A 9580-nucleotide genomic window follows, 5' to 3' on the forward strand; every position below is an offset into this window, starting at 1 on the left:
CCTGGGGGTTACAGGGGCAGCCATGACATTGTTTTGTCAGGCAGTTGCTATGTCATGACTAGAAAAGAGGATACAAATATAAGCAACTCCATTTGACTTTGAGTTTTTAGTGCCATCTCCTGAAGACTTAAAAGACTCAAAATGAATATAGTAATTATAAATTCTTCTCACTCCCTCACACCCTCACCATTGTCATATTTATTTATTGATAGAGGACCTACCTCCTATTTCCTATTTCACCGTTTCATAGAGTCTGACCAACAATCATAGTTCCTACACACACAAATATATACATTCAATCAGAGAAATAAATACTCCTTTGTCTCTGACAGCCTTACTTCTGGGATTCTTCTGATCGTCTTAACTCCAATCTAAATGTTGTATCTTGGTAAACGAGGCTATATTCCTTATCCCTTTTCCTGCCTGGTTTCCAAAACCAACTATCTTTGTTTACTACATGCAGCAGTTGTCGTGAGTAGCTTCTGATTCCTTAATCATTCTGTGGGATTCCCAGGTTTTCCTATGCACCTTGCTTTGCCTGGAGTTTCCTACAAGTATTCCCTAGCAGTCACTATGAACACCTACAACTCTGAAAGGCTAACTAAAGCCTCACCCCCACCTCTCTCTTCCTCCTTTTCCACTCCGTGGGTACAATTGTCCACTTTCTCTGTGTGCCCTACTATACTACACAAATCATTCATTCATTCACCAAATATTTATTAAATAATATTAACTATGTGCCAGACACTGTGTTAGGTGCTATCAGACTGAGGGAGGAGGTTCATGCTCTCAGTGACCACACATACTAATTATATCTGTAATTTAGACACGAACTCCTTACTGTCCATCTCACTCTATTATATTAAGGATCTTTGAGACTGATACTGTTTTATTTATTCATTGTTGTGTCCTCAACACCATCCATGGGAGCTGAGACTTAATAGGCATTAAATAGATGTGATGATTTCAGATTTTCCTAATGCCATAAATGATGATGTGGAGTCCCTTGAGGGTTTCGTTTTTGTTGTTTTTAAGTTACATGTTTAAATTTTAAATATTAGGGGATCCCTGGGTGGTCAGTGGTTTAGTGCCTGCCTTCGGCCCTGGGCATGATCCTGGGGTCCCGGGATCGAGTCCCACATCAGGCTCCCTGCATGGAGCCTGCTTCTCCCTCTGCATGTGTCTCTGCCCTTCTCTCTCTCAGTCTGTGTCTCTCATGAATAAATAAATAAAATCTTCAAATTTTTTGTTTTTAAATAATGGAGGTGACTGGGCATGTCAGTCAGTTAAGAATGGACTCTTGATTTTGACTTAGGTCATGATCTCAGGGTCATGGGATCAAGCCCTGTGTTGGGCTCCATGCCAGCAGAAAGTCTGTTTGAGATTCTCTCCCTCTCTGCCTCCCTTCTTGCCTTCTCTTTCTCTCTCAAATAAGTTAATTAATTTAAAAAATTAAAATTAATGTATACTTGTAAAATTTAAGCAATGCAGAGATAAAAAAAACTCAATGAGTTCTTCATCATCCTTAATCTCCCCAAGTTAGCCAAACAATATGGTTCTATTCTTTACTCTCTCTCTCTCATACAAAGCTACATAAATGTATGTAGGGAATTACTTGCATATTTTCTAAAAATGCAACATATATTCTCACGGGGGATCTCTATCAGCAGTTCTCTTGTAATGTCTTTGGGAAAGTTTTTAACTGCAAATTCAATTTCTTTAATAGATACAGAGTTATTCAGGTTATCTGTTCTTCTCTTGAGTGAATTTTAGTATTTCTGTCTTAAAAACTTTGACCATTTCACTTTGGTGTTCAGTTTATTAACATAAAATTATTCTTTATTGTTTCAGAAAGCCCCATATCCTAAGTAAAATTTGTATTCCTCAAAAAAATTAAATTAAAAATTGGCATATGAATTAGCAATTCCACTTCTGGGTATACACCCAAAGGAACTGAAAGTAACATCTTGAAGAGATGTTTGTACACCCATGTTTATAGCACCATTATTTATATGAGCTAAAATATGGAAGCAACCCACGTGTCCATCAATGAATTAATAGATAAGCCAAATGTGGCAAATACAGACAATGCTAGATTGTTCAGCCTTAAAAAGGAAAGAAATTCCACGATATGCTACAACATGAATGAACCTTGAGGAGATTATGCTAAGTGAAATAAGCCAGTCACAGAAGAACAAATACTGTATGATTCCACTTCCAAGAGGTACTTAGACTAGTCAAAATCATAAAGACAGAAATTAGAATGGTAGTTACTAGGGGCTAAGGAGGGAAAGGAAACGGGAGTTATTTAATGAGGACAGAATTTCAGTTTTAATGAAAAGAGTGGGCAGCCCAGGTGGCTCAGCGGTTTAGTGCCGCTTTCAGCCCAGGGCCTGATCCTGGAGACCCGGAATCCAGTCCCACGTCAGGCTCCCTGCATGGAGCCCGCTTCTCCCTCTGCCTGTGTCTTTGCCTCTCTCTCTCTCTCTCTCTGTGTCTCTCATGAATAAATAAATAAAATCTTTAAAAAAATAAATAAATGAAAAGAGCTATGGAGAGGCACCTGGGTGGCTCGGTAGGTTGAGTGTCCGAATCTTAATTTTGGCTCAGGTCATGATCTCAGGGTGGTGGGATCAAGCCCAGTGTTGGGCATGGAGTCTGCTTAAGATTCTCTCTCTCATTCCCTCAGCACCACCCCCACTCTCTCTCTCTCTCTCTCTCGGGCAAGCAGGGACAATGTGCCTGCTCTATTTACTATTTACGAGCAAAAGTCAGAACTAGATAGATTCCTTTTAAAGGAGGAGTATACAGAAAAAATGAAAATCTGCAACATAAAAAAGACTAAATATATGATAATAATGCAAAAGAGGATATATATGTATGTGCACAAAGATACATAAACATGTGTGTATTGTGTTGTATGTGTTGATATAGATGTGACATAGATATGGATGACATAGATATTTTATATGGCGAAAAGAGCCATCTAAAAAAATGATAGTTATTCTTTGAGAGCTATTGTTCAATAGAAGTCTAAGTATTTAATGCATATTCCTTCCTATAATTCACATGAGAAACCATAAGATTATTACCATTTTACAGATGAAGAAACATACAAGACATTAGTAACATGCTCATACCATACGGATTTGTAAATGGCAAAGCCAGGGTTCAAACTCAGGAGCCTGACTCCAGAGTCTGAGCTCTTGGTAGAGATGAAACCAATTGCCATATGGTTTCGATAAAATACTAAGATGATAGATTATAATAAAGGAGTTAAAATGAAGCAATAGAAAAGGAGTCAATTTTAAAAAGGGGTTAATTGAAAAAACTGACAGACTCCATTAAAAAACAGAAAATTTTATAAAGATGAGGAAATATAAGCAGCAACATTAAAATCAGCATTAGAAACCATAGAGCCAAATCCTCAAAAATATCAAAATCTGTGGTATAGAGGAAAAGCAAAATTTGAAAGTTCTCTCTGAGTCTGGAAACAAAAGAAAAGAGAACTCTAGGAGAGAATTTGTTAGCCATGAAAGCTGGAGAATCAAGAACACAGACACAACACACAAATGCGTGATGCTCACATCTAGACTTGGTGAACTGAAAGCATACAGCCAGAGCTGGCACCTAGCCCTTGAAATTTCAACTCTCATGTGTAAAATTTGTGATATCCTCTGAGCATTTTGCAAAAGAATTTGTTAGTAAATGTCTATTTTGCAACAAAGGAATTTAAGATGTGAACAAAGTTTAAAATGGGGATCCAACCATGTGTGTAGTTCACGTCTGCAAATTTACAGGAATCATTTTTATGTAGATTTCTTTGTATGAAATTCCCATAAGTGAAGTATGTGCCAGTCACTGTTTCAAAGCACTTTTAATGTGTGATCTTACTAAGTCACACAATGCCTTCCATTTATGGAGGAGGACACTGAGAGTTATGCAATGTGTCAAAGATTATAGTTAGTTAAGTGTTTAAATGAGGATTCAAAAAGACCAGGTAGTGTGATTCTGCAGTCTGCCTTCCAAGCACTAGATTAAGATCAATAATTTAATTCTAGTTCTATTTGACAAATATTGACAATACTATGTTTTGGAGGGACTATTGCTATCATGACTTTATAAATCAGGAAGCTGAGGCCCAGAGAAGTTTAAATGACTTTCCTAAGGTTCAGTCTCTGTTGAAGGTAGAAGAGTCAGCCTAGGTCTTCTGATATCCTAAATATCACCCTGTCCTTTACACCACCAGTGTCTTCTGTCATAATTCAGCCAGAGCTTCCTTCGTAGCCTAAAGAAGATCAGCTGACCATGTTGGAAAGAATATTCAAATTGATGCCAGGAGAGTACTGAGTTGATAATGATCTGATTGCTACAATTGCCCTGCCACAATTTCAATGCATTATATAGCCACAAGACAGTTTTAGAAATTCAAGTGTGGGGCCATGATCAGGAAATTCTACTTTGGGAGCTCTAAGAGTGGTCTTTTGTGTAAATTCCCTTCATTTGAACCATCTGGGGGAGAATTCAGTTTCCACCACAATCCAGACAGACACCAATGTCTAAGTCATTGAGAACTTACATCCATTATGTCCAGTAGTATGGGGAGAGATGCTGCTCTTCAAGGTGATGTCTCCAGTCAAAGGCGGTCAAGGAGTTATTTTTAAGCCTCCAATGTATGGAGCAAGAATGGATGGTAGGACGGAAGGATGGAAGGAAGAGAGAGAGACAAGGAAAAGGAAAGAACGGAGAGAGGGAGGAAGAGAAGAAGGAAAAATAAGGAAGAGAATCCATTTCCTACCCTGGTGTAATGACTGGCAAACTGAAGGTTTTAGGACACTTCTGCGTGCCCTTCCCGTGAAGGGAACACACACACTCACATACACACACACACACACACACACACACACACACACGGGACATTGTAAATAGAAACAGCTGACTGCTGCCTTTAGTCCATCCCTGTAGGAACTCCCCCTTGTTCCAAAAGAACTCTCATATTTTTCAGTGCAACGCTTTTTTTTTCAGTTCTATTTGAGAATTTGAAATATTAGGCTTGTTTCTCAGTAAACTATTTTATACGCATAATAACCCCCTCTGGGACTTGAGTGGGTCAGCCAACACTGGCACACCTTCGGTCTCCCGAGGCTCTCTAGTGCATGCGTGTCCTCAGTTTGCTCCAAGCCTGCTTTATGTTGGCTGCTGAACATACAGAGTTGTATGTTATTAATTCCACAGCTTATTTTGAAATTTGCCCCTGAGACTGTCTCTTCAACTGCCCTTCAGTCTGAGACACAAAGCTTTTAGTCTCTAATATTTCTCTATCAAATGGTTTATATTATCATTATTTTCCCACTTTCTTTCCAGAATAATATAATCTATTTGGGTTTTTGTTAGACTTGTGTGGCCAGAGCATTTTGGGCCAGAGTAATTAAATGAAGCAAGTGAAACATTTATTGATGGCAATATGTCATGGAGTGAAGGGGAGCATTTTAGAAGTAAAGATTTTTCCCCCCACAAGTAACACATTGCCATCTGTTCCCATTTCACACAAATCAGTACTGAGGGAGCAACGTGAAAGAGAAAATTAGGTCAACATTTACATTTCAAGTCAGGTTGGATTTTGCTTTGTCAATTTCTTTGGACTGGAAACCTAAAGGTTAAGAGATTATTTCAGGCATGGCGTAAGCAAGTCAAGAAGTAGATCCTTCTGGGTAGTGCCATGAAACTGTGAGACCCAAATAAAGGCAAAGAAAATTACAAGAAGTAGGGTTTTGTGTGATCTAAGTCTGCCTTTAAATGTATGTGACCAGAAGGATCAGAAAACTCCCTTTCACTTGTCTTTTTAAAATCTGTGCTCAGCCTTTATTTTCTAAATAACTCTACTTGGTCTAAACACGTGCTTCTAGGTTACACATGTGACCTGCAAGATTATCCATCTGACTAGTGGCCTGGAAATATCCAGTGCTTAAAAAGATTAATCTTAAAGCACATTTAGTGAATAAAAACCATTATCTCTACATTCCCTTAACAGAGCAATGACTAAAATTTTGCAAAATCAGACTTACTTTTAGGATTTGTGGTCTAGGGAAGTCAACAAAATTGGGAAATGTTATTCATCCTACAGGAACATCTTGGAAGATTCTGAGCCAAGACATGTTTTTCCTGGTCTCAGCTGTGTGTGTGTGTGTGTGTGTATGTGTGTGTGTGGCACATGCCCGTGTATGTGTGTTTTGGTGGCACTAAGATACAATTGCTTTCCTTATTGCTCATTCATAGTTGGCCTAATGGATACCTGGGCATTATCAAAAATCTCCTCCCTTAATTCTGTAAATTTTGTTTTTACATGTTAAAACTGATTTGGTGTTGACAGTCTACTTTTTTTCGTTTTGTTTTGTTTTGATTTTAGAACTTCTTCCTTGTGGCCCAAAGCAACTTAAATGTTTTGTTTAACACTTACATGATGATATTTGGAGTGGATTTTGGTATATAGACAATATATAATTCATTTGTATCATTCACATCCCTGCTAAGATTGTTTAATACCTTCTCATTGCCCTTTGAATTAAATACAAGGTCTTTTTAAAAATGATTTTATTTATTTTTTTGAGAGAGAGAGCAAGCGTGGGAGAGAGTGAGCAAGCACAGAGGGAAAGGGAGAAGTAGACGTCCCGCTGAGCAGGGAGCCAGATGCAGAGCTCCATCCTATGACCTCAGGATCATGACCTGAGCTGAAGGCAGATGCTTAAACGACTGAGCCACCCAGGAGCCCCAATACAAAAATCTTTCTTAATGTAAAAGATCTACGTGATCAGTCTTTAAAAAAAATAATAAATGAGAGGAGGGGAAGAGGGAGACGGGGAGAGAGAAACCTCAAGCAGACTCCCCATCAAGTGAAGAGCCTGATGTGAGATTCGATCCCAGGACCCTGAGATCATGCCCTGTACCAAAATCTAAAGTCTGATGCTTAACTGACTGAGCCATACAGATGTCCCTACATTGGCAGTCTCTTAAAACTTTCCCTATTTTAGGATTTTCATCCTAATTCACTACCTTCGGTTATTGAACATTGTATTTCTAAAAATGTCATTTAGGTCAATTTTCTAATAAGGTTATATTTTCACTGATATACTGGTCCACATCTTCTAAATATTACTTACAAAGAGTTATTAAAATCTCTGACTATAACTAGATTTTTTAACTCTTCTGTTACTTCTGTCAATTTTTGCTTCATATATTTTGAAGCTTTTTTTTTTAATTAAGCCATGCACACTTAGGATTTTTGTGACTTCTTGACTAATTGACCCTTTCATTGTTATGAAATCTCTTTTTTTTTAATCTCTGGCAATATTCCTTATATTTTTCTGTCTGATGTTAGTTTAACTACACTAGCTTGTGTTTATGATTGCATTATCTTAATTTCAAAGTAGTTAACATGTTATGGTTAAAATATGTTTCTAGTAAATAGCATATACTTGGCTTTGGCTCTTTGATCCAATTTGGATGAAAACATAAGTATTTAATCCAGTTACTCTATTTGTGTTCAATTTAATATTTTTTACCTTTTATTTTGAAATCTCTTTAGATTTACTACAAAAGTTCCAACAATACTACAGAGAATTCACATGTACCTCACAGTCTTATTCCTCTGATGGTAATTGACACTGACACCATGCAATTATCAAGGCCAGGAAATTGACAGTGATAGAGTATCATTCACTAAACTCGAACTTTCCTTGAATTGCACCAGTTTTTTTCACCAACGCTTCTTTTACTTTTCCAGGATCCTTTTCAGGATCTCATACTGCATTTAGTTATCATGTCTCCATTGTCTCTTCTCATCTGTGATAATTCAGATATTTTTCCTTATCTTTCAACACACTGACAGTTTGGATGAGCACCGGTCAGTTATTCTGTAAAATGTTTGGATTGGTCTGAGGTCTTCTCACGATCAGATTGACGGTGTTCATTTTGTGGCAAGCATGCCACAGAAGTGTTGTGTCCGTCTCACTGCATGATGTCAGAGTGCAAGATATGTCCTTTATGAATGTATTAATTTTGACCACTTGGTGAAAGTGGTGTTTGCTGAGTCTCTCCACCATAAACTTTATAGTAACTACTTTATTTCTTTGTAATTGGCAAACATCCTGAAAAAGATACTTTGTGATTATGCTAATATCCTGTTTCTCCTAAAACATTTGCCCATTGATATTGATATTCATTGGTAGATAGCATATTCCAAATATAAATATTGCTCTTACACAATTATTGAATTACATGTAAGACCGTTTATTCCAAGGGGGGTCAGAGCAAGAAGGGCAAGTATCAGTCCTCCTTGTGCTTATGGTTGCATCATTTTAGGTTGCAACCTAAGCGGCCATGCCACTTGAGGCATATCACCTGGCAATGCCATGGTACTAGAGGTATCTATTATAGAGAAAAATGCCAAGTGGAGCCCCTGGCAAGACCAGTAGGAGAATCACAGCACAGAACTCTAACATTATGGAAGTAGGCCATGCCATCTGCAGCAGAGAACTTATATATCACTTGAAAAATAGCTCATGACATGCTACAGGGCCATAACAGAAGCTGAGTGCCTGACTGTGGAAAATCAAGTAACCTTTATGTGTTGGTTATTATGAGACCTTCCAAACTGTCAGGTTAGGTATGCTGATCAGCAATTTATCATAAGATAGATATTGTACATCAGGGATTGGAATTCAGCAGGCCAGAAATTATATAAAGAGGTGGCCCAGAAATCCATGTTACCAATTATTGCCTGATACTACTCCCTCAACTCACAATTATGACTTCATGAACTATGATTAGCTGACAAGGGAGAAAAAAGTCTAAACTGAGTTCTTGAATGGGCCAACCTGATATATGGGTGCAAAGTGGAAATTGGTTGTTTTTGAAACAAAGCTCCAGTCAGAGATGGTCCTGGAATACAGTGGTAAAGGGCGAGACTACCAATTGGGAGAGTATTGGGAAGTGCATCTGGCCATCCACTTGATGTGGAGTAGAAGTGGCTTTATTTAAGGGTGTGTGTATATTCATGAGCAGTAATGAATGACTTAGCCAATTGGTCCAGGGCCTCTAATGAATGAGGCTAAAAGTTCAGAGAGTAGGAGGTTTGAGGAAGAGATGTGTATAGATTTATGGGAGTAGACATAAAGTGTGAGCATCATTGGTGATTGCCATTGTAGAAGAGACACTAAATCACCAGCAAGAGGTACTAAATCACCAAGTGGAAAGAATGATCAACTAGTTGAGGTCAGAGAACTTTTGTCCTGAGACATCTCAGCGCTAGCAAAATGGGTTCATGAATGTTATATCCATGATGGCAGAGATAAAGGCTATGCATTGACTCAACAGCTTGGGCTCTCTCTCACCAGTGCTGTCCTAATGATTGCTGCAGCTGCATGTCTGATCTGACAGGAACAAAGACCAAAGCTGGGTCTCAAATGGAGTAACATGGTTTAAGGAAACCAGGCAGCCATATGCTGGCAAGTGGATTACATCAGACTCCTTCCATTGTAGAAATCACAACATGCCTGTCCCTGTGCCAAATTACCAAAATTCT

Source organism: Vulpes lagopus, chromosome 23, assembly GCF_018345385.1.
Source record: "Vulpes lagopus strain Blue_001 chromosome 23, ASM1834538v1, whole genome shotgun sequence".
NCBI lineage: Eukaryota > Metazoa > Chordata > Mammalia > Carnivora > Canidae > Vulpes > Vulpes lagopus.